The sequence below is a fragment of the Venturia canescens genome, chromosome 8, assembly GCF_019457755.1.
Source record: "Venturia canescens isolate UGA chromosome 8, ASM1945775v1, whole genome shotgun sequence".
Lineage (NCBI taxonomy): Eukaryota > Metazoa > Arthropoda > Insecta > Hymenoptera > Ichneumonidae > Venturia > Venturia canescens.
Window position 1 is genome coordinate 9,275,582 of NC_057428.1, and position 23,457 is coordinate 9,299,038.

Genomic DNA, 23,457 nt, shown 5'->3' on the forward strand with positions numbered 1-23,457 from the left:
GATGATGAAATTAGTGAGTATCCAAATATTATAGAAAGGGGTAGGAGAAAGATTTAGGTTAAAATTTGTTATTTCAGTATAAAATAAGATTCGATTGAAAAGAATCATGCAGGAGTAAGTAAAATTTTATGTGTGAAAGAAGAGTGAGCACACACAAGGATTTGTGCACTGACGCATGTTATCCCGTGGTTACCCATCTTTATAGAAAGTCGGCAAATGCCAGTAAAAGCTGCTTGCAATTCTATGGTCTTCTGGCTGTCTGCCAGCTTTGGTAACTACACTCGGTACTACCACATTAATAAAATTTTATTGTTATTTACCAAGACAGCGTTCGAACTCTCTTACGTGGTATGTTCAAAAGTTACGTTCTTTTCTACTTGCTTAACTTTTTTTTGCTCACTTTCTCCCTTCCTTTTCTCTTACTTCATCTCTCCATTCTTCGATCTGTTTAGTAGATCATTTATCATTGCTGATTATTTGTATTTTTCTCATTCGACTTTATATTGTATCCGAAATTGCTGATGCCCAACATGACAAATTTTCGTATGTGCAGATGGTCCTAAACTGTGATAGCGATGATGAAAATTCCCTTGCTGACAAAAAATAGTTCTTCTATGTCTCTATCTGATTTCTATATTTTTTTTATATCTTGTGGCTCACGAAAAAAAAATAAGAGATATGCATTTTTTTTTATAAGTTATTAAGGAGTTTTGAGGGATAAAGTGAATCCTTCAATTTGGCACGTAATACAGCCAATTTAATATTCCGTGTACCAATCATTATAGAATCGGTACCAGTATCAATGCTGAATTTTCCGAGCGGTGAAACACTGAATAGATCAGCCTTTCGCTATGCGCCCTCGTTGCAGTTGGAGCAATCGCTGCCTGGAATTACTACATTGAAGGTTCTTTATTATCACTGCAACTAGCTTTGGAAAAAAACATTTCATTTTTTGGGTTTCAAACAAACTTAAATTTTGTTTTTTCCTAAAATTTTGTCCTATCTTTTTCGGAAAGATATTCAACATTTGTCTAATGTAACTGGCCCGTACTCCTAATCCGCATAAATCCTTCCCCACACCAACATCCAAAACCTCACATCTGCCCTATACTTAGTTCAAGGTAGCCGCTGCACACCTTACGCGTACTCGTTTCACCAGTATCACTCCGCGGAGGAATACAATCAATGCAAGAACAATTAAAGGGCCCTACTATTGACTGTCCGACAAGCGTCTTAACCCACTTCGGTTATCTCTATCTTTCGAATTCTTAACATGTGCACTCTTTCTCTTTCTTCAGTAATACCCAGTCATTCTCCAATAAATTACAATATACTTTAACTCTTTTCTCTTCATTTATAAAACCCTTTACGGCCCATCACAAACTGGTGTCAGAAGAGTGAACCAAAGCACACATCACAAATTTCCAAAATTGTACAAAAGAAAAAAGTACGAAAATTTTAGTGAAAAAGTGTCAAATTTTTGTAGAAATGTCGCAATCTGAAGTACAAATTAATGTCAACCACCAAACTCATCGATTCGCAGCAATAATTAAAACGAACTTCAAAATTCAAAGCTATTCATCTTCTAAAAATAATAATAAAAAGAGTGCTGCAAATAAAAATTTGTAAATTGCTTCCTCAAGGTGGTCAAGATGCACGGTGCTCAAGATGCACGATGCTCAAAGCTTACTCTATGAGGTGCTATATTTTTCATTTTGGCTTCCTCATAGAGTAAGCTTTGAGCATCGTGTATCTTGAGCACCGTGCATCTTGACCATCTGGAGGAAGCAATTTGCAAATTTTAATTTGCTGCATTTTTTTTTTGTATACAAGGAAACAATGTATTTTCTCTACCTTTTTTTACGAACTTTAATTTATCTCTTTGTTTAAATCCATAAAAAACAACTGAATGACGAGCCATCAAAAAAACAGTTGGCAACTTTCAATTTTCATCGTTTTTCTATTTACGTTGAAATTAAATAATTCCGACAACTTTGCTGGAAAGTATATAGGAAGTACAGACTTATACACAATATTTTACAAAATTTCCAAAAATTAAAGCGGTTAGACAATTTTTTGAAAAACTCATATTTTCGTAAAATTCAAAATGTCATAAAATTTACACCGCTCAACCAATATTCCCCAAATTCAATACCAACCTTTCTATTATGATAGTCTATTTATAAAAAAAAAAAATGATTAATAAATCTCTAAATTTTCGAAAGTTAGAGCGTCGACACCATTTTTATGAAAATTTCAAAACGTCGTTATATTCGTATTTTTTTTCAAATTCCGATAAAATTATCAGAGAATGAAAAGCTTGTACAGATTAACATCTGTGCAAAATGGTAGCCCTGTATCTCAAACGGTTTCCGAGTTATGAACGTTTGAATTTTGCAGTGTCATAACACACACACGCGCACGCACACACACGCACGCGCGCACACACACACGCACGCGCACACACACACAGAGAGAGCATTTGTAAACAATACATCATACGTCAATATCATTCACGGAAATACATATACTTGTATTATGGCACCAGATTTGTTACTAAATAAAAAACAAATAAACATATTAGACGTTCGAAAATTTTGAAAAACTATTAGACAACCCAATTTGATGATTTATCTGTAACTTTATCCTTTCCCTGGGGAATGCGTCAAAGTTAGATATACTGTTTTTTGTTGCTTCAAACCAACTTTTTATTCGACCATCAACTATGTTTTCTAAGATCGTGATTTTGTTCTCTTTGCGAATATTTTTTAAAGAAAGATATTTTTCAATTTCTTCCAAATATTCAAGCGGATTTCGCCTTCCGTCAAATTTTGGAACATCGATATTTATATTTAAATTTTGTATGTGTGTGACCAAACCATTTACTATATCTCCATTTGGGTGGATTTTTGCTCGTTGAGGCTCAGGATTATTCTGCTCATTGTGTTGCCTCTGTTGATCATTTCGTATCTCGCTCTCAATTTCTCGAAATCGCGCCCCTCTTGTAACAACCGTTGCTGTTCTTCTCTCAACCGCTGCTATTCTTCATCTATGTTTATGATGCTGTCTCTGTCTTCGCCCATTTCTTTCGTTCGACTTCTCCTAGAGTTAATTTTCGGTTGAATTATTCTTTTTTTTTTTTATATTACCTGCGGAGACAATATTGCCTTACGCTTTCAAAGCGTCAATATTTGTGGACTCGCTACTATGTTGGAGAGCGCTTGAGCTCTTTTCCGAGTTACTCTGGGCGATTGAATTGATTTTTCTTTAGACATAAAATTTTCTGTTTTTTTATCACAACCAGAGTAATACTGATCAAATTCACTTTTGTTTTCTTTTTTGATTATTTTCACTGGTCATTTTTTTCGTATGCGTCCAATTTTTTTGTATTTTATTGTTTATCTTACTATTTCTTTTTTTAATGATTATTGTTTTCCAGTTATTATTATGTTGAATATTATTTAAATTACATTAATTTTATAATGGAATTTATAGCTGGTTCTTGTAGCCACGAGTTGGGCGCCAAAATGTAATAAACCTTTTAATTTTTTTTTGCAGAATATTGTGTTATTATATTTTTATCAAAGTCTTCACTCGCCTGAAATGCTCGATGTGTTGATCCAATATTGAGTTATAGCGGTGAGATAAGGTGAGGCAAATGATCAGAAGATGGTCATGGTCTATGTCAATTTTTATTACTCGAGAGCACTCTTCACACTGCCTTTCTTGTAAGCGAAATTCGAGGATTACAATTTTAGGGAGGGGTGAGATCACAATTTCAGTCTTTTAGTGAAATATTGTATCGCGCCAAATTCAAATTATTACATCTTGTTGCTCAATGTGCTAAAAAATTTCGTTTAATTCGTTAAGATTTGGAGAAGTCGGTGGGGATGTGAAAAGAAATTTATGGGGACGTCGATGGAATCCTTGATACGTTGAAGAATGGCGCTGAATTTGCAGCTGCATACCAGACTATTCGAAAGTGTTTGATGTCAAAATTTCTATTGGCAAAGCGAAACTGAATAAAGCAGTTTGTTTTCCTTTCGCACTGGTGGAAGAGGGTTTTCACTTCAATTCCAATAAAGTGAAATTCAAGTTCGAAATAAAATATGCGCGTGCCCGTGTGTGTACTTAAATACCTGAAATAACTTTGATGTATAATAAAATGATTTTTACTTTCAAAAAACTGATTCGACTTAACCCATTAACGCCCAAGCATCCCAATTTTTTACCAAACTTTCAACGCGATTATTTTTTATGTTATCGGTGTTGAAAAAATTTTGTTTTCAGATATATCGACGTAGAATTTTGTGCTCTTTCAGAATATTGGCTCAAAATTCTGATTAGACATAAAGAAAAAAAAATATGGCCGATTCAAACGTGAAAAACGTAAACAATTTTTTAAAAAAACTTTTTTTCTATTTTTTTTTTGCAATGTTACCGCAAAAAATTCATACTGTAATCATGATCGGGGATGATTGCGATAGTTGAAGTTTAACAGGGAATTTTCATGTAATCATTGAACCACCCCTTTTTACAATATGGCGGCAAGAACATAAATATGATGCAAAAATAAGCTAAAATCATACAGAAATGTTAAAAGTTGAAAGATTTTTTCGCTGTGAAACACCTGATTTCAATTTTCAAAAATGTTGTATAACTCAATAATCCTTCAAATTTTAATATGCTGTATGGTTTTATTTCAGGCGATAGCATTTGAATAAAAAGTGATGGGCCGGACAAGTACTTCTAACACATATTTATATATAACTTGGAGGGGGATCTTACTTAGGGGATCCTGAAAATCTGAGAAGAATCAATTTTCTTCTAAGTAAGTCCACCATAGAGTACTTTTACCTTTGGTGCGATTTTTTTGTTTGAACGCTTCTTAGACCAATTTGATATTGTGAAAAATTGCAAATTATTAATAAAATACTTATCCTCCGATTGATATCACAAATTTTAGTGCTGCACGTAACTCAGAAGATGGTAACTTTTTTGATTCATTAGAACTTTCTTAAATTCCTAATGCCTTCCGTAAAAATGAATTTCTCACGTTCTATTTGATTTTTTTTCACTCTACAAAATAATTATAGATTTGTATTTTTTATTAATATAATGTTTTTCCATAATTTGTGATTTTTTTTTCTGAATTGTTGCGTTGAAATTATTTACAGTTGGTTTCGTAATTTTTTTTATATACCATTTTTTTTCATTCGTCATCCGATGTACTCGTCACTTTTGCATTTGTCTGACAACGTTTTGTTCCTTTGAACCAAACGTTTTCATGCATTACCATGATTTAGCGGATTCATTTTTTAAATTCATTACGTTTCAAATGGTTTTTTCATAACCTTTAGTAATGAATTGCTCATTTGAGGCAAGTTTCGGAGTAACACACAGTGTTTCACTGAGATTACTGTCCAGGTGATATAAAACATAAATGTACTCGTGTCCAATCTTTATCAATAACGCCACTTAAGACTCGAATTATCGAGATCTCATTCTTTCGAATGAAGAAAAACACAGCTTGACACAGTACGTTATAGAACTTCGGAAACGTATCATATTAAAAGCTCCCGAAAGTATTACAAACAAAATCTAGTTTCAAAAACCAAAAGAGTAGGATCGAATTCGCGTATTTTATACGAAAAATCATGAGTCTAAAAACAAATAAAAAAACCCGGTAACATGGACACTAACAAAATTCCAAAAAAAAATCATTTCAGAATTCATATACTCAGACAATGAATAGATTTCCTCGCCACGTTTGCGGAAGCACAAAATCTTTAATCAAGAATCACCTGAACAAATCCAATCAAACCTGGTAAAACTTTTTACCATGTCACGTACCCATTGTTCTCTGAACAATATAAGATTTACTGAATTCTAAAACAACGAAGACACCCACGATCAATTTTCATGCTCCGATTCTACCGTTCAATCAGGAAACGAGATCATTTATTCCTGGCAGACAGAGAGGAGGAAAAGTAAATCTGATAATACTACAGTGTTGCCTGAGCGTACCGATAGGAAAGAAACTTGCAACGATAACGGAAATAAATGATAGTCCTGTGATTTGAATCAAGAATGCAAAAATCACCATTAGTGAAATTGACCATATATTTTCTAGCTCTATACAACAGTACTTCTCGATTAAAAGATGACGCTCGCAAGATGACACTTTTAATAAAAAAATTCTATAGTTTTGGTAAAATTGCAAACTATATTTTTAATCAAGGAAAGTGCAGAATCAAGGTATTATGGTTGTCCCGGAATCAAGTAGTATTTACTCAGAATTTCGAATGAACTTTTGAAAGAAAATACATGCATCGAACAAATTTTGAACAAAAATAATCTTGACAATTTTCTAAAAATCATAGATTTATATGAAGATGTTTATTAAAGATGTACTCGGAGATTCTTTACCATGCATCAATTTAGTGAATCATGCGATTGAAACTACCAATAAAACACTTGTTGACGTTCGGCATTCATTCGCCCAATACCGAAAATTAGGACCAATTCAAGAAAACGCAGCAAGAGCTGATAATTCAAACATTCGATTAACCATACAATACATCATTGTGGGTAGTACGAAAAATTAGTAGAATGGAAAATCTTGAGCGGACGGGTTTTCATACCCTGATGTCAGTCGAGTAACGCAGGGTATTTCTTTGGAGCATTCAACTTTACTAATGAATTAATAAACGAGGATTTCAAGAATTATGCGAGTCGTTGAGGTGCACTTTGAACAATTTTAGCCGACAGAAAAACACATTCAACCAGTGATTTAAAGAAAGGCGATGAAAAAATATTAGGTACTGGATACATAGCTATAACCAACTTCCGTCCGGAGAGTAATAGTAGCTTCGAAAGGAGCCATCAAATGTTGAAGGATTGCTTAGAACATTTTATGAATAAAAATGCTAATGATTGCGATACCCGTGTTCATCTGACTAATTAATACGTTGATGAAAGAGCTAATTTCACATGCACTTCGTTGGTTGACTTTCAGACAAAACCCGCAAAGCATGTCATTATTGAAAATAAAAAATACAAAATATCCTCGATATTTACACAAGTTCTGAACGGAAATTTCAACAATATATGAAGAATGTAGGGGAGACCGGGGCAAAACGGGTCACCTAAGGAAATATTGAACTTTTCAGAAGTTTGGGAAGCTCTGTTTATTTTTTATTTAAAAAAATTAAGAAATGTACTGGAATTCTTTTCAATTTTCAAAAAAAAAAAAATCCGAGGCAAAACGGGGTACCCCTCAAAAATTGATGAAATTTTTTTTTACTATGATTTTAATTCAATGCACCTTGGATGCATTTTGTACCCGTAACCGACTGCTTCCAACTTTCCACTGTAAGCATTGAGAGCGATCTCAGCGCTTACAACGCTCTAACGTACGTCGAATAAACCCTCTGTAATTGAATTAAAAATTAATGATATGAATAATAACGAAGATTGCCAATGTTTATTTTGTAAAAAATTGTATTTTTTATCTACTAAATGATGGATTCAGTGCCAAAATTGTGCGGAGTGGGCATATGATTCATGTGCAGGTGTAACCACACATGATGGTCCGCAAACATATATCTGCGATTACTGTCGTAGACAATAATCTGCGAGGCAGTGATCGTAGATATACAAATACTTTTTATATATCTGTGCAAAAACGTTTTCACTTTGGATGTGATGTAAAAAAAAGAGAATTTGAAAAACACGAATTTAAAAAAAAAACAAGATATTTTGGAAAAAATATGTTTCGTGTTCTTTTTGGACAAGTATAAAAATTGAAAAAAAAGACAAAAAAATTTCTCTCATTTTTCGGGTATCCCGTTTTGCCCCGGTCTCTCCTACAGAGATAATAGCTGAGATCAAGAGAAGAATCAAAAGCGATACGGCAGACTGATTAATCCGTCACGAATTTTATCATGTGGATATGATATGATCATGAAAACATAGTATTAAAATGAACTATCTAATGAAAATCAAGAAATCATTGTGCATCTGAACGGTTTGAAACATCCTCATATGAATTTGTTTCAGAAATGTAATGATTCAAATTTCAAATTCCACCGAGGAAAATCACAAGATAAATTTGTAGATGGAATATTTGGGAGAAGAGAAATTATTTCATGGAATACGTACAACATTATTTTGTACTCATTGTATTCATACGTATTATTATAGGAGGAAAGTGGGAAAGGGAAGGGATTGAGTACCTTTGAGGCCTCGAAAACTGTACAAAGAAAAGGTTGATTCAAAAGCTTGCCAAATAGCTCGAAATAATTTTTAACAGTGGGCGAGCGTACGTTTCTGAAAACTAAAGCGAGGATTATTGATTTGCTCGGAAAAATAAGCAAAGTCCTATTTGGAACGAGGAGTGAAGATGATTTTATATATTTTATAATCGAAGCTATATGATTTATTGGTTTCTCCCGAAAACTAAAAGCATTTTGCGGGAATATTTTTCGAGAATATCATGAATTATTTAGAGAAATAAACTAATATTTTTAAATTTTTAATGGAGCGATGTGCTAATTAATTTGAAAGGGGACAGTGATAGGAAGTAACTTCTTAATTATTTAAATTTGTTTTAGAATCGAACCAATGAAAACAAAGTCCTGACAGCGAATTTTCACCATCATTGTGCATTCGTTCTTGTAATGGGTCAAACCGTGTCAAAAAATTTCAACTTCGAGAACTGAAATTTTATTTTTCTGAAAAATTGTAACTCGGACACGACACGAAAGAAAATAAAAATAAACAAAGACATGAAAAAAAAAATTGGTGCGGATATTCCTCTTGGTTGATAAATCAAAATTCGGGGAAATTAAATATGACCAGAGTCGCAGTCGCTGGAAATGGTGTGGAATACCTCATGTGCTTTATCATATGCATAATAATCGTTGTCATGGATGCTGCGGTTGTGGAAGTTTTGTGGTGGTTGTACCCTCGAGTAGATACGCGCCGTTACCCGCTACGCTCCATTTACCCTGATACGTACGAATACGCGTATTACTCCTTATCTTTCGCCATCCCTCTTTCCTATTCTCTTCCTTTTCACCTATTTTCTCCACCAGAGATATCGCCATTTTTTTCTACCATATTCTGCAATACGCCCTTATTGAACATTAACTTCATGTTACCACCCTGAATGTTCACGTCTTTTCATTTCTTTTGTCAACTTTCCTAGATACGATCTCTATCGAGTAAAATCAACGCTGATCTAGAATTGGAGTACCGACTCGAGACAAGTATACATTTTCGTCACTAAAACCAAAAAGTATGAGGCGATTCGCTATTGGAATTTTTACAAATAGAATGGTTTCGAAAGATTTTCGAAACGGAAATCACAGGAAAAAATATATTATGGTCGGAGGCGCTTTAAACTCATTGTTTAATGGGACTTCTTTTTTTTCTAATTCTCTACAAATGCTCCTTCGACTTCATAAGTCAGAGGAAATCGGCTAATCTTGAATCGAGTATAAATATGTTGCCTGTCTTGCGTTGCCTTGTCAAAAATTTTCACTTCGGTACTTGACGTCATGCCGTTGCCGCATTCTCTAAATGATAAGACATCAAATGGTTATTTCGAATGATGTTTTATAATTGTATGTACATGACACTTGACATCTATATACAAGCATTCGCACCCGTACTCGAACATTCTTCAGACATTTGTCGTATGAAAAAATATGTTATTGCGATCTCATTTTGAGTATCGGGAGAATTCTCGGTACTGACAGCCGTGCAATTTATGAATACAAGCTCTTTATTAATTTATATTAATGATTGATCATAATCAACTGTAAAGCGTCCTCCATGACTCTTTGATGGCCTGGGGCGAAGATGAGTGATTTTCAAGGTTCGCCAGTTAGTGCAGTCACCCCAGCCAATATTTTTTCGTAGGTTGTTCGGACCTATTGCCAGTTTTCGTAAAAATCCAAGTTGCATTTTAGAAAAAAATTGATTGTTGCAAATTAAAAAGTCGATCTTCTCCAGTTGTCTATTTTTATCCTTCGAAAAAAGTTTCGAATAAAAGTTTTTTTGGTCAAAATTAGTATTGATATATTAGCAAAAATTGAAAATGGTCAAAAAGTATTTATTATATCAACGGAAACGATTTTTTTCCCATGTCGCTTGTGCATGATATCACAAAGTGCTCTGATTTTTTTCTACACTACATGTAGACCTCCGTTCGGAATTTTTTTTATTGTCAAAGATTTGCTATGATCGCAGATTATTGCTAAACTATATCTCGCAAATAGACAAATCTTCCACTATTCTTTTGGGGTTCGGTTCCCAGCATCATTTATGGAATCAAAACCGATATTTCGATGAACAATCGATTGCAGTTACAAAAATAAAATACGTCATTTCCTTGCAATTAACTACTCAACTAAAAATGTTAGCTAATTTCTGTTTGAGACCTTTTTCATAGAGAACCTGATGACAAACAACTTTTAATGGAAACTTTTTTCGATGGGATGCTTACTATAAAAAATAACTTGAAGAAATCTATTTTTCAATTGGAAATAATTTTTTTTTTTTAGTAAAATACTACTCGGATTTTTATGAAAATCCAGGACTATATTCTTATAGGTCCAAACAGCCTATGAAAATAACAGCCAGAGGCTGGCTTTTTTGAATAGAACTTTTTGCTAAGGTGACGGAACTAAGCAATTTGATCTCAATGAATAGCAGGTCCGACGGGAAGAGCTGGTAAAACCCTTCTGTAATGCCTGAATCCGTGTTGTCCTCAGTATTTGTATAGCAGCATTAGAGAGAATTCTCGAGATGATGATTTGACGACGTTCCCGGAGCCAAGTAGACGGAGTCGTTTATTGTAGGTAATTCTCGGCTTACAAGACCTGTGTTTAAAATTCTAACTTCGATTATTTCTTTCTTTCTTATGCAATCGATAAGACTGCACCTGAATTTTTTCATAAATAAATAACTTCATCTACAATATAAGAAAAAATATGATCTATCGTGTAGTCATTCCTGGCCGAGTATTCCTTAGCAATAAATTATTTTTATATGGTTTTGAGGTACTTCACAATATTTTATTCATTGGGAAGGAGTAGAGTGAATAGAAGTATATCACATCCGTAAATTCGTACTTTTTTTTTGCAGATAGGAAAACATAAAACGAAGTATTCTTATATTCTATACTTTTTGTTTTTATTGTTCTCGCTTTTGTGTAACCACAAGCCTTTTCGATTATTTCAGTTTCATTTTTCCCCTTATTTCTCAGTTTCTGTTTGTGCTCCTGTGAGATCTCTCTCTCTCGCTCAAAAGTGATACTTATAATCACTCTTTTCTAACACACTATACTGGATTGTATTTGCTTGAGAGCCGAAGACACCATAAAAAATGTCGGCCAATGTAGATAAATACAAATTTCCTGAGCTTCAGCCAGTTAGAAACATTAAAAACTCAGAAAAAGCGCCTCTCACTCAGTGAGTAAAGCGCGAGCTGGCGCATGTCCATGTGGTAACTTGTGAAAGTATCAAAGTCCCAAGCTTCGCCTGAGGCTACAGTTTAGGAGATCACCGCAGACATCCACCAACCGCACTCTCGTCCATAGCGGTCAAGTAACACGTAGTATTATTTGTAGAATTTTGAAATTTAGCAAATTTGTATGAGATGAAACTATCACATAGAGATGCAGCTTCAAATAGTTTGAAAAATCAGGTATTCAAAAATTTCGATAGTAGGGAAGAGGAGTGAGCAATAGTGGGAACGTCGAAAAGCGGAAAGATGACCCCTTGAGTCAGTGTAAATTTTCGCACAATTTGATCATTTAGAGTGAAAAGATCAAATTTCACTTTTCATCTTTGCATCGAAAAAAAAATATCTACTTTTCCGGAGGGCTGCTGCACTTTGCCCCACTCCTCTAAGCTCAAAAAGCATTTTCGCTTATGCTTAAAAGGGTATCGAAAAAAATGCGAGGGTGTGACTTAATTGACCAATTTTATCCAAGATATCTTGTTAAAACGTTATATAATGAATTGCTTATTCGAAGATATTTCTGAGGGAGAGGATCACTACTTCTTATTCATTATCGTGATAGCTGGCACGATTTGGTTTTTCGGACGACGTGTGTTTGTACAAAGATTTTTATAGCAATGTTTCATTACAGGGTTTTAGTTATTTAGAAGGAAGAGTTTTATTACGGGGTTTGGTTTTTCTCTATAATAATAATGCGAGTAGTTTCTTTTAAATATGCATGACGAGTTAGTTATTTAGATATTTTTTGTAAAAATAATTTTTTTTTTTAAGGCAATGGGATTCAAGTTTCACTGGAATTTTAAAGTTACTCCAAGCAATATTCATTTTGCATCATTATTATTAAAAGAGGAAGTAAATTTGAAAGGTCCGAATGATCGCAAATTTCCAGGAAACACAAGGAAAATATAAAGTGGTTTTATTTCTTGTATTCCGTGTTGTACTCCTATTCATGCTTTCTCATAGAATTTTATATATCCCTAACATTTTTTTCCATTTTCATTTATTTTTTTTTTTTTTTTTTTTTTTTAATTCGTATTGTCCCCCCGCGTAGAGGCTTTCGCCTATTGCAGGGTCGGCCCGGGTCAGTAGCCAGTCCCCCCTGGGGGTCTGGTCCGGATCAGTAACCAGTCCCCCATGCGGCCGCACCCGACTTCCCCCTCTGTAGCGCATTTGCCATGGCACTCGATTCCATGGGCACAGGGAAATTGCGGAAAACCTGTGCCACTACAGCCCGGCCCTGAGCTCGCCTCACGGTATCGGAGCTACGTCGCGCCTTTTCACGGGAATGTAAACATGAACTACAGTCATATGCATGTGTCGCACAGGTACAAGTACCTGAGTGTGACCCATACATACGCCTGGAGCTACGTCACGCTCATATTTCAATTTCCGCGAAAAGGCTACGAGACCGGGAATCGAACCCAGGACCTTCCCGGCGCTCTAGTTTAGAGGCAAGCACGCTAACCACTAGACCAGAGCGCCAGTTTCATTTTCATTTATTTCCTCGTATAATTTTTACTTATTTCCAATTTCATTTTACATCCTTTCGTACGTTCCGCATAATATAAATTTTACATGTATTTCTTTTTGCAAGCAGACCTCTTTTAACTTTTTTTTTTCAATGCTAATACTTCATTCTCGTAAGTCGTTGGAAAGAAACTGCAGTTGTTGGCTGGCTTTGTATGCTTGTGTGTATGTTACTAGCAAAATATGACATGTATGTATTTGTTCATCTATGTACACATGGATTGGCCAGAGCAGTACTACAATTTTATTCTTCAGCTCTCTATTTTCAAATATTCCCATAAGTAACCTTTCTACTGATTTACAACTCTACTTTAAAGTATGACTGTTTTATTAACTTCTTGGCTGAATATTTCTATAATCTTGAATCATGCCATACCTCTATTTTCCATATCTTTCATTCTTCGATGAGCAAAAGTTTATATTCTGACAGCGTTCAATATAAAGGTAAAGCATTAATGCGACAGTAATGTCATTTCTTTCAAAACGAATCCTAAAAAGTTAGATGTAAACAAAATTGGTTCAATTTTTGGAGCCATTACAAATTTAGTTGCTGGAAAACATCAATGAAAATCTTGACTAAATAATACCCTCGTGGAAATCAAGATACATTTCGCGATATAAGGCCCTTATGTGATTCAAGAAAGAGTGGGCGAAAATGCAATCCTTCTGCCTGACCTTGACGACCCAATGAAAATTTTTGGGACATATAATCGTGGTAATTTACGCAAGTATTATCAAAATCGTTTGAATCCATTCGTTTTATAAAATGTGGAAAAAGAAAAGAAAATATTGGTTGTAAATAAGTTTAATTGTATAGTATAATTATAAATGTGTATAATTTAATCTGATAAATTTAACTCCGACTTATCGTCATTTTTATCGTACTCTGAAAATGGAACAACAGGTTTGTGGCAACTAACACATGAAATAAATACTTTTGATTAAAAATTTGCTGAATATCTAAAAAAATAGGGCATTACACCTTTTTTTGAAAACTGTTTTAAAATAATCGTGAGATCGTAATAAACCAGTAGAATTTTTATTTCAATTTTATAAGACCGAAAACTGTCTTGAAAACTATTTATTATTTATGATTTTCAATTTTCGTGCGGAAACGCTAGCCGCCATGTTGTTTCGGCTTGTGACGTCACTTCGTTAGTAAACAATACAATTGCGAAAGACCAAGTAATACGATTTGCGAAAATAATGAGTTATAGTGGTATATCATTGGTGTCTCGTGCCTGAATTCAATAATACAGGTGTAAAAATGCCACAAAAATTGTGGATTCATCGCGGATGGGACTCAAAAGTTCGAAGGCCTAAAATAGCGAACAGGCATTCTGCATATCTATATATACCTATATACTAGGGCGGTTCAAAAAAATTTTTTTTTGTTTTCCATTGCAAACAGGCTTAAAAGTTTCTTTTTGGTGTAAAAAGACTCCAGTTAAAATTTGAGTCCTTAATATTAATATTTAGATAGTTCTCATCGCACTTTTCTATTTTCCATAAGAATAACATTGGAAATTTCTTTTTTGCACATTCTGATACTTACTGCAAGCCCATCGTGCGTCATATAAAAATTGTCTTCACTTATTCTTATAGAAAATCGCACGCTCTACAAAAAAGGTCTCTTATGATTTTTCGTTAAACTTAATAGTTTCAAATTTATCAGAGGTCAACGTTCAATCTATCGCAAATTTGACCATTTTCAGTACATTATAGCGGATTTAATGGTTTTATTGGAAAGGATTGGCGAAAAATTTGTGTTTATCTTAAATTTAGTCTATTAGAGAATATTTGTTCATATTTTTTTGTAATAATATGGCCAGCGATACTCTGAGAAAAAAAATTAAAAATAACTTTCAGTATTTGATGAAAATCATATTTCAAAAAAATAATACACACTGAGGAACACCAATATCTATTTTTACAAGAATCAATAAACTAAACTATTTCATCGACAACTCCACCGAGTATAAAAGTAGTTATATTACCGATATAGAGTCTAAAAGTTTTTTTTTTATCGGTACATTGATATGTATGAGACAACTCGATTGCTCAACTATAATTTTGAAAATTGATTTTAACCATAAAAATTTTTAAAACATGTACGGAGACTATAATAAAACAAGAATAATTAAATACAGTACTTTACTTAACAAGATTTTTTTTACATAAAAAATTTTATAAATTTCTCCTAATACATTTTTTTAAACTATTCGATTTTTTTTGGATTACTGTAAAAAATTCTTCATGAACGTTTTCTAAGAGACCGAGTTCTGTTTAATGGCTTTGATGTACCTTTTGCAAAATCAACATTGAAATCTCCACTCATCAGACCGAAGATCGATCCTTTAACCTGAGTCAGCGCTCGGGGGGATGTCACTCGAAAACTACTAATTTAAATCTTAGTTTTACGAAAGTGTGTACAGCGTGATACGTAATAGTTATGTCACAATAGTTGACTTACCTCAGCTATTTTTCAATGTAACCACACCTACAGCTCGGCAATCAGGTCTTTTGAACTTAGCAATATAATTAAAATTTGAGACATCCTTCCTTTAGTCGACTCAAGCCGAGTTCACCCGAACGAGTGTTGCATAGCCGAGCATGAAACGGTCGCCGAGCGGGTATAACAGAGACGCTTTGACTATATCTCTCTAGCTCCCTTAGTCGAATCGAGCATACTTTATCCGAACGAGCGTTACATAGCCGAGCATGACGGCTCAGTCGTTCAGTGCCCACAAAGTAAAGTGCACAGCGCACTTGAAGAAGTTTTCTCTTCAAAAGTAAAACTCGTAATAATAAAACAAAACTATCACTTTCATATTTTTAAAAATATCACAGCTTTTTTTTTAGGAAAAGGTTTCGATTCACCAAAAAAATCGTGGGAACTCTTTTTTTTCCTTTTCCTGTACAATCTTTTTTAGGAGGTCATGTTTTTTTCTTTCATTTCCAAAATTTCTGTTTGTCGATGTTCTTTTTGTTTCATTTTTTCCATTAGTTTCTTATTTAAACTCTAATTTTTTTTTTCTTGATGTTGATTGTTGTTTTTTCATTTTGACCATTTCTTACTGAACTTCCTGAGTTGATTTGAGTTGTTCAGTTTGTTCGGTTTCTCGGTTTTCTTTGTTTTTTAAATACTTTGCCCATTGATTTTCTAGAACAGTTCGGTTTTTGCTCTTGGAAGACCAGTTCCCTGTTTTGGTCGGCTTAGTGACAGATGAATGAACTTTATCCTGAGGAACTGCTTCGACTATTGAAGACGTGCTGGTTGAAGATTCACTGTATCTTAATGTTTTTTGGAGATTTTTTGTTGAAGGTTGCTGTGAGCTTGGTTGATTTTTTTCACAGGAAGCGTCGATGCAAGCACATATGCACAGCATTATTACTGTGTTCAAAAATTTCCCTCATCTGGTCAAAATATTCAAAGGTCTTGTATGCCCCATCAGAGGCTGCGATATTGTCCACACACTCATTATACTTTTTAGCTAATGCATTAAATTCCCATTTCACTTGATTACTCGACATCTACATGAAACAAAAAAAAACCACAAAATGTAAAATTCATATTCAGCTATAGTTATAATCAGTTTCTCAACTTTTCTCACTGTACCTATATTCCGAAATCCATTAAGCCCTCCGCAGGTCGCATGTCGAGTCCAAAATGTGGCTGTAAAAAATGATTGCAGTATTTTTATAAAAGTATAATATGATTATTGAACTATAAATAATTATAATCTATATTGCAACGTACCACTCACCAGACGGCCTGAGCCCGTCAGAACGATCAAGACATCGCGTACAAATGGAATTTCACGTTAAACAACGATGACCGTGTGCGTCGTTGTTGACATGTGGCGGCCATTTTGGGTCGGTATACAAAGGCTGGGAACAAGCCACTCTGAACGATTCCACAGGTCATAAATTTGAACTAAATTTTCTTTTTTATTTTAAATTATCTTGTTATCCGTTTTGAGCGCAATTAGAGTCAAAATGATTGGAAAAATAAACAGAATTGAATGGAAACGGTTACATGATAGATTTTATTTAAAAAAATTGGGTCAATTTATTAATTAAACCCAAACATGTCTTTTACTGTGCATGTGCAAATGAAACGTTCTCAAACGATCGCAAACACAAACTCATTTTAATTGTTTCTTATAAATCAAATAATCGATCGAAATTATAAACTCAAATGAATTGGAAAATTCAATAATAATACGGACCGGTTGACAGAAACCAAGTCGTTTTTGACGCATAACTTGTTTTAGTAGTACATTGACCGTGATCTCATCAAATGTAAAGACAGACCCATTTTCATTTACAGGAACAAGAGAGTTAAACAGGGAGTTGATATTGTATACGGTAAAGCAATGTTAGATACCTGAGTACATAATATGTTCAGCATTTTCAGCGAGAAAGCGAGAAAAATGTAAGCGGAGAACATGAGTTTGACCCAACTAGACCCAGATGCGAAAGTTCTCGCCACAGTGCCGATGGATTATTCGCTGAGGATAATCTTTCAGAGTAGTACTCATTTTTTATTTGCTTGATACATACCAATAATATATTTCTGAATTACTTATAAATCACCATAGTTAACAAGTTACCGGAACGTTTTACTTTTTTGTACATCGAGTTTTTCAGTTGAATACGCACTTTGAGTGCATTTGTTATATAACCATGGTGCCATCTTCCTGTTAGTGGTGAAAGTTCATAGCGGTATATGAGCATCAAGTGTGATCTATTTATTTGGCTATTTAACGGGGGAAACCAGTTTAGGAGGCTGAAATTTTGGTGTTTTTCGTGAACTTTTTTGACAGAAAAGGAATAATCAAAATTTGTTCAAACTTGGAGGATATTTTATTCATGTTTTGAAGTACACTTTGCAATTTTTTTAAGCCATTTACACTGGAAATAATTAAGTTAGAAGTTTTGGTTCATGGATGATCATCGTCCGAGTTTTTTTGCTGGTGGGCATTTCTGAAGTTACAATTTTTATCGGTAATCATAACAATTTTGTTTTTCGCTAACAACACATTTCCTAGGAATATAAACCTACTTGTGATAAAAAAGTTTGAAAATTGCACGTTTGTGAGGTGTCCGAAAGAAGTTACTCAACTTGAGTTGTCCCGCTTCTAAAAAAAAAAAAAACGAAATCACTATAAAAATACTCTAAAAAAGTGAAAAAGAGCGACAAGCATTAAAAGATCGCGACTTTAGTTTCGAATGATCTTTCTATATTTACATTGTCAATTCAAAATTTCCTTCCTGATTATTTATTGAGTTTATTCTATGAGCCAAGAACAGTGAATGAATTTTGGTTTCTGCAAGGAATCGAGGTACACATACATCGGTACTGGCCAGAGTTGTATCGCTTTAAGCGTTAGCATGATTTCACGATTAAGAGTTTGTTATTTTGATTCAATGTACAAATTCACTATCAAAATTAGACACAATCTTGGAGTGTACGGTAAAATAAAAAAATTTACAAGCCGAATATAGGCGGTGCCGCGATACTAAATATTTATCAAAAAAATAAAATAATAATATAAACTAGTTGACTTCGTATGAAATACCCCTTATATGCTTCCATAGATATATTAAATAACTAACGAATCAAGAATGCGAGCACGTAAAAATCGTCGTTCCTCAATATTTCCCTGGCTTTATATTATTTCCTTTTTCCCTGGAATTCCTTTCAACAACCGTTCTTCCTCTACTGAACGTTATAGTCTCCTTGCTCTCACCATTCATTCCGTTTACGTTGTGAAATGCGCACATGGAATAAAGATTTTTTTTTTGGGTGAAGGTAGAAAGGTCTCCAGAGAATTTTTTTGTAAATGTGGGACAAGACGCGATATGAAATATAAATGTGAACGGAGTTGAGATGGTAGTAAAAGATGAAAACTTGGATCGTTAAGTACGACATAAGATGATTCAAGATTCCATATATTCAGATGCTTAGGCATAAGATGCCTTGAAAAGAATTTCAACCACGAAAATATCCAAAGTTATAATAATTCTCAAACATTTATCAAATATTAAAAAAAAAATGAAATACGATAATTCCGAAAAAGAATACGATCATATTTATTTGCTCCAAAATTTCCTGATGGGATTTTGCCTATAAATTGTATTTACGAATAAGAACACAAGTTCAGCAAGTATATCATATTTGAGTATATAAGAAGTCGGTGTGGCTAACAACTAGCTTCCTTTTTCAATACTTGGCATCGAGCCATTGCCGAGGCACTCGATCATATGTATAGGGTAGGACAAAGTGAAATGCTCGGCTGTAACGTAACGATCCCTCAAAGGTGTAATTTTTATCGTTAATGAACAGGGGGATGCGACTTTTCTCAAGTTTCACAACACATATCCTGACTCTTCTAACCTGCCAAGTATCTCAATGAGAGATGTTCGTTTGATCAAACTCCACAGAATATGCAACTCAAAAAGATCTAACTTACTTGAGGAAGAGCGTATAGCTCGTGCATAATGACCACGATAAAAAAGTGTCGGTCGCGTAGAACTCGCCGAAAAACGACACTTAGCTGTCATGTGCAACAAATTTATTTAAAGTAAACTGTCGGAGAAAAAGAACTCTAACATAATACAAGTTCAAACGGAGAACTAATAATACTTTTTTTTTACAAATGTTTATTATCAAATTTCATATCTATTTATTCTTAAGGATACAACAAAAACGAGTAAATAAATCCATATTTTCTAAATATGTTATATATATTAGGGTGGTTCAAAAAAAACGACTATTTTTATTTCTTCAAAGCCCGGGTTTCAATTATTGCAGTGAGGTGAAAAAAGATGCCTGACAAAATTTGAGCCCTTAAAAAAATTTATTAGAGGTCGCTCATCGCGATTTTCTATTGTCCATTTAAATAACACGGGGAAGACCTTACTAGCTGCGTTTGAATTTTATTCCTCGGCAACGGATGAGGGTACGACAACGCCCAAGGTGGTTTTTTGTAGGGATTTGAACGCTCTATAAAAAAGTCTCTTGGCGTTTTACGCTAAACTTACACCTACAAAAGTTATTCAATGTCAAAATTGACTTTGAAGAAAATTTCGACATTTTTTCACTTTTCCGGCGAAACTATCGACCCTGTCACAAAACGCTGTGGAAACTTTTTCGGAAATCATGTGATTTAGTATAATATCGTGATCTTAGATTATTATAAAATTGAATAATTTATAATACTACATTACGAGGTTATTCTTAGAGAAAAACTGCAATTCCCGTCGAGTGAATCGATATTAACAAAAAAAGTTCCAAGTTTCAAGTGACGGTCCCGGAGCAAGAGAGAGAATTTTTGAAAAGCGTGAGCTCACGAAAATCTGGAGTTCGTGAGGAGGGCGAAGAATACGCACAAGTCCGAAATCTCTCGATCACTTGATCGATGTAGTGAAACACACGCGAAATACATATCGAGAAATTGATCTCACACATGAGACTGTTTCATTTTTAGCAGGTCACCATCACACCTCCAATTCTGAAATAACGTATGGCAGCAATATCAGTCACTGCGGGGATGAGCATCGGAAAAAGATTCGTGGTCACGAAGCGAATTCAAGTAGTCCTCCCTTGACACATTCAGATAATTTACATGAATTATAAGCGTCGGTATTACTGATCACACACACACTCTATCCCCCGAGGTCATAGAGGTACAAAAAACTCCAGAAAACGAAAATTGTAACGAGAAAAATTTGAATCCTCATATTGTTGAGATTTTGGGGAAAATAATTATAGACAATTTGCTTCCAAGATTCCGAATGAATTGATGGTCCGCTGGAAAGGGATTTTGAAGAATGGATTACTGACGGAGAAAACTATTGTGAACTCAAAAATATTCAAAGAAACCCTATTTCATCACATTTTTCCAACAACTTCAAACCCCATAAACCCATAAACCCATAACTTATGATTTTTATGGAAAATGGCAGCCTCCCCCGACGGAATGTCACGTATTATAGTCCAATCAATAATTTCGAGAGGAAAAAAATATTCTTGCATCGATTTTCTAAAAAGCCGCACTTTTATATATTGTAACGGAACGCTCGTGCCAACTCAACCTGAACGCAGCCACGCATCGGTTCGAGTTACCTTAAGGTTGTTCAATACCTGGTTATTGTACACATCATGCATTAAATTATGTTTATTTATTTGTTAATAAATCATACTTAATATTATTATTGCAAAAAAAAAACAATAAATCAATTTCAAATACTGTATGTTCAATTTTCCAATTGTTCTTCTACGTTGGCATTATCGTTTGCCGCATTTTTATTTTTCTTCCGATTAGATTCAACATATTGTTGATTGCCATTCCGAAACTTCTTCGTTTAAACGCTGCAGGGAATTTGTCCTTTACCACTTCTGAAATTCATACAATGTTAAATTATTCTTTAGTAGTTTTTGTCAATCAATTGTCAACTTCCCGCTTATTGAACGGAATTTTTCACATAAAAACATATTTTCTTATCAGGTATCCACGACCTGGAGTCTCTGACAAATCTTGATGAATTTGAATAGAAAAAAGTTTTTCTCGATCAAAAATTTTTATTTCTCAAAAAAACATAGAAACTTTTTAGAATTGAAGGAGAAAAAGTCTTTATAACCAGTCAAGCAGAAAGTTTTGGCTGATAAACGTATCCGTTTTGAATGTATTCATCATCGACGTTTACTTTCGATCACCGAAATTGTATTATATGTCTGTTCTCGATGATGAAATTGTAGTCATGCTTAAATCTACAACGTTTACAGCCTGATTCTAAAAACAAAAGCTGCTCGGACCATCTCTACGTGTCCTCTCCTCGCGATATTCATATTGTTTTGTTGTGCTTACGTAGTAACACGTTTATTAAAAACACATCAAAAAAATTTCTATGTTATAAGAATAGTTGGACGAAATTTCGAAAGATCATGGGGAAAAAACGCTCGAGATCTCGGTTACGCGATTCGAAGCGTAGGAAGGATGAAAGATTTAATAAAATACAAATACAAATCGATAATCTCACAAAGGTTGTCGAGGCATTAGCCAATATTCAACAAAAACGAGGGCCATCAAATAACAGCGAAATAACCTCGGAAATAATTCAAGATTTACCGATGGAAACTACAGGTAATTTCGAATAATAATGCCAATCTAAATTCGGTACTGCAATCTCATTTTTCCACACGAAAATTGAGAGATGAAACCCATACGGTTTCATGGCGTCTATACGACCTTGATATAATCCTCGAGATAGAGTTCAATGAGAACGTAAATCTCAAATTACACAATAAGTGTGTTAATATTTTCGATTTTTTGTTTGTCTTCCCTCTCTCAGAATATGAGAGGAGTAAGGATGAGCAGTCTGCTTATACATCGAAAACGGCTGTATCTGTTCAAAGTACGGAAAATATCGATGAAGTGGTTAATGAGGAAGAATCATCAAAAGATAATATTCTTAAAGTACTGGGAATGGATCCAATTTTCACTCATAGAGAGGTTAAGTACCACCTAGAATTGAGCAACACATGGGTAAAGTGGATGGTTGAAGGACTTCCTGAGAAGAATAAGAAAGAAATTATGGAGTCATATAATCGTAAAGGTGAATTTTATTCAGAAGCACCCAAATTTAATTTAGAATTGGGGCCATTGCTAACTGATATAGCTAAGAAGAGGGATCAACATTTTACGGAAACACAGAATTGCGTTGGGACTGCTTTATCGGTTCTGGCTGCTGCTGTTTCAATGTTGTTAGGGTAATTGGATGAAGGTGTTGACGAAGATGTCCTCACTGACTATATAAGTCAGGCAGGACAAATTTTAACTGATGTTTTTCATGAACAATCGGTAGCAAGGAAGTCTTTCATCACCCCACTATTAAGCAAGAATATTAAGCCAGCTGTAGAAACTATTTTATCGAAGGAGTGGCTCTATGGGGATAACCTTAAAGATAAGGTCTGAGATATTAAAGAAATCGGAAAAGCTTGTGCGGATTTGAAAGAGAAATTTCCACCAAAACCGACTACAAAATTTGGAGATCAGGGAAACGGAAGATACTCACCGGCGAATTATCGTCAGGTGGGTCAACAGCAGAGACGTCGTCAAATAAAATTCAAGACAAGATCATACACGTCAACTCAACGCCCATCGAAGCCAGCTCCACGGACGACGAACTGGTCATCATCGAGGAAATAACAAGGGTAAAAAAGATTGCTGGATGTTTGTGTTATTTTATAGATCGTTGGAGAACGATTACTTTGGACAAAATGATTATTAACTCCATAAAGGGATATAAGATTCCATTTACGGAGATACCTTATGAGAATTTTCCTCCAGGGGAAAAATTTTTCCTCCCAGAGAGCTACAAAATATCCAG

General features: G+C 34.3%; 1 protein-coding gene across 6 annotated transcripts in view; it reads left to right on the forward strand.

The window, feature by feature from the left end:
- Window positions 1-23,457, forward strand: part of LOC122414619 (uncharacterized) — a 332,085-nt gene that overhangs the window by 231,626 nt on the left and 77,002 nt on the right. The window lies entirely within an intron of this gene.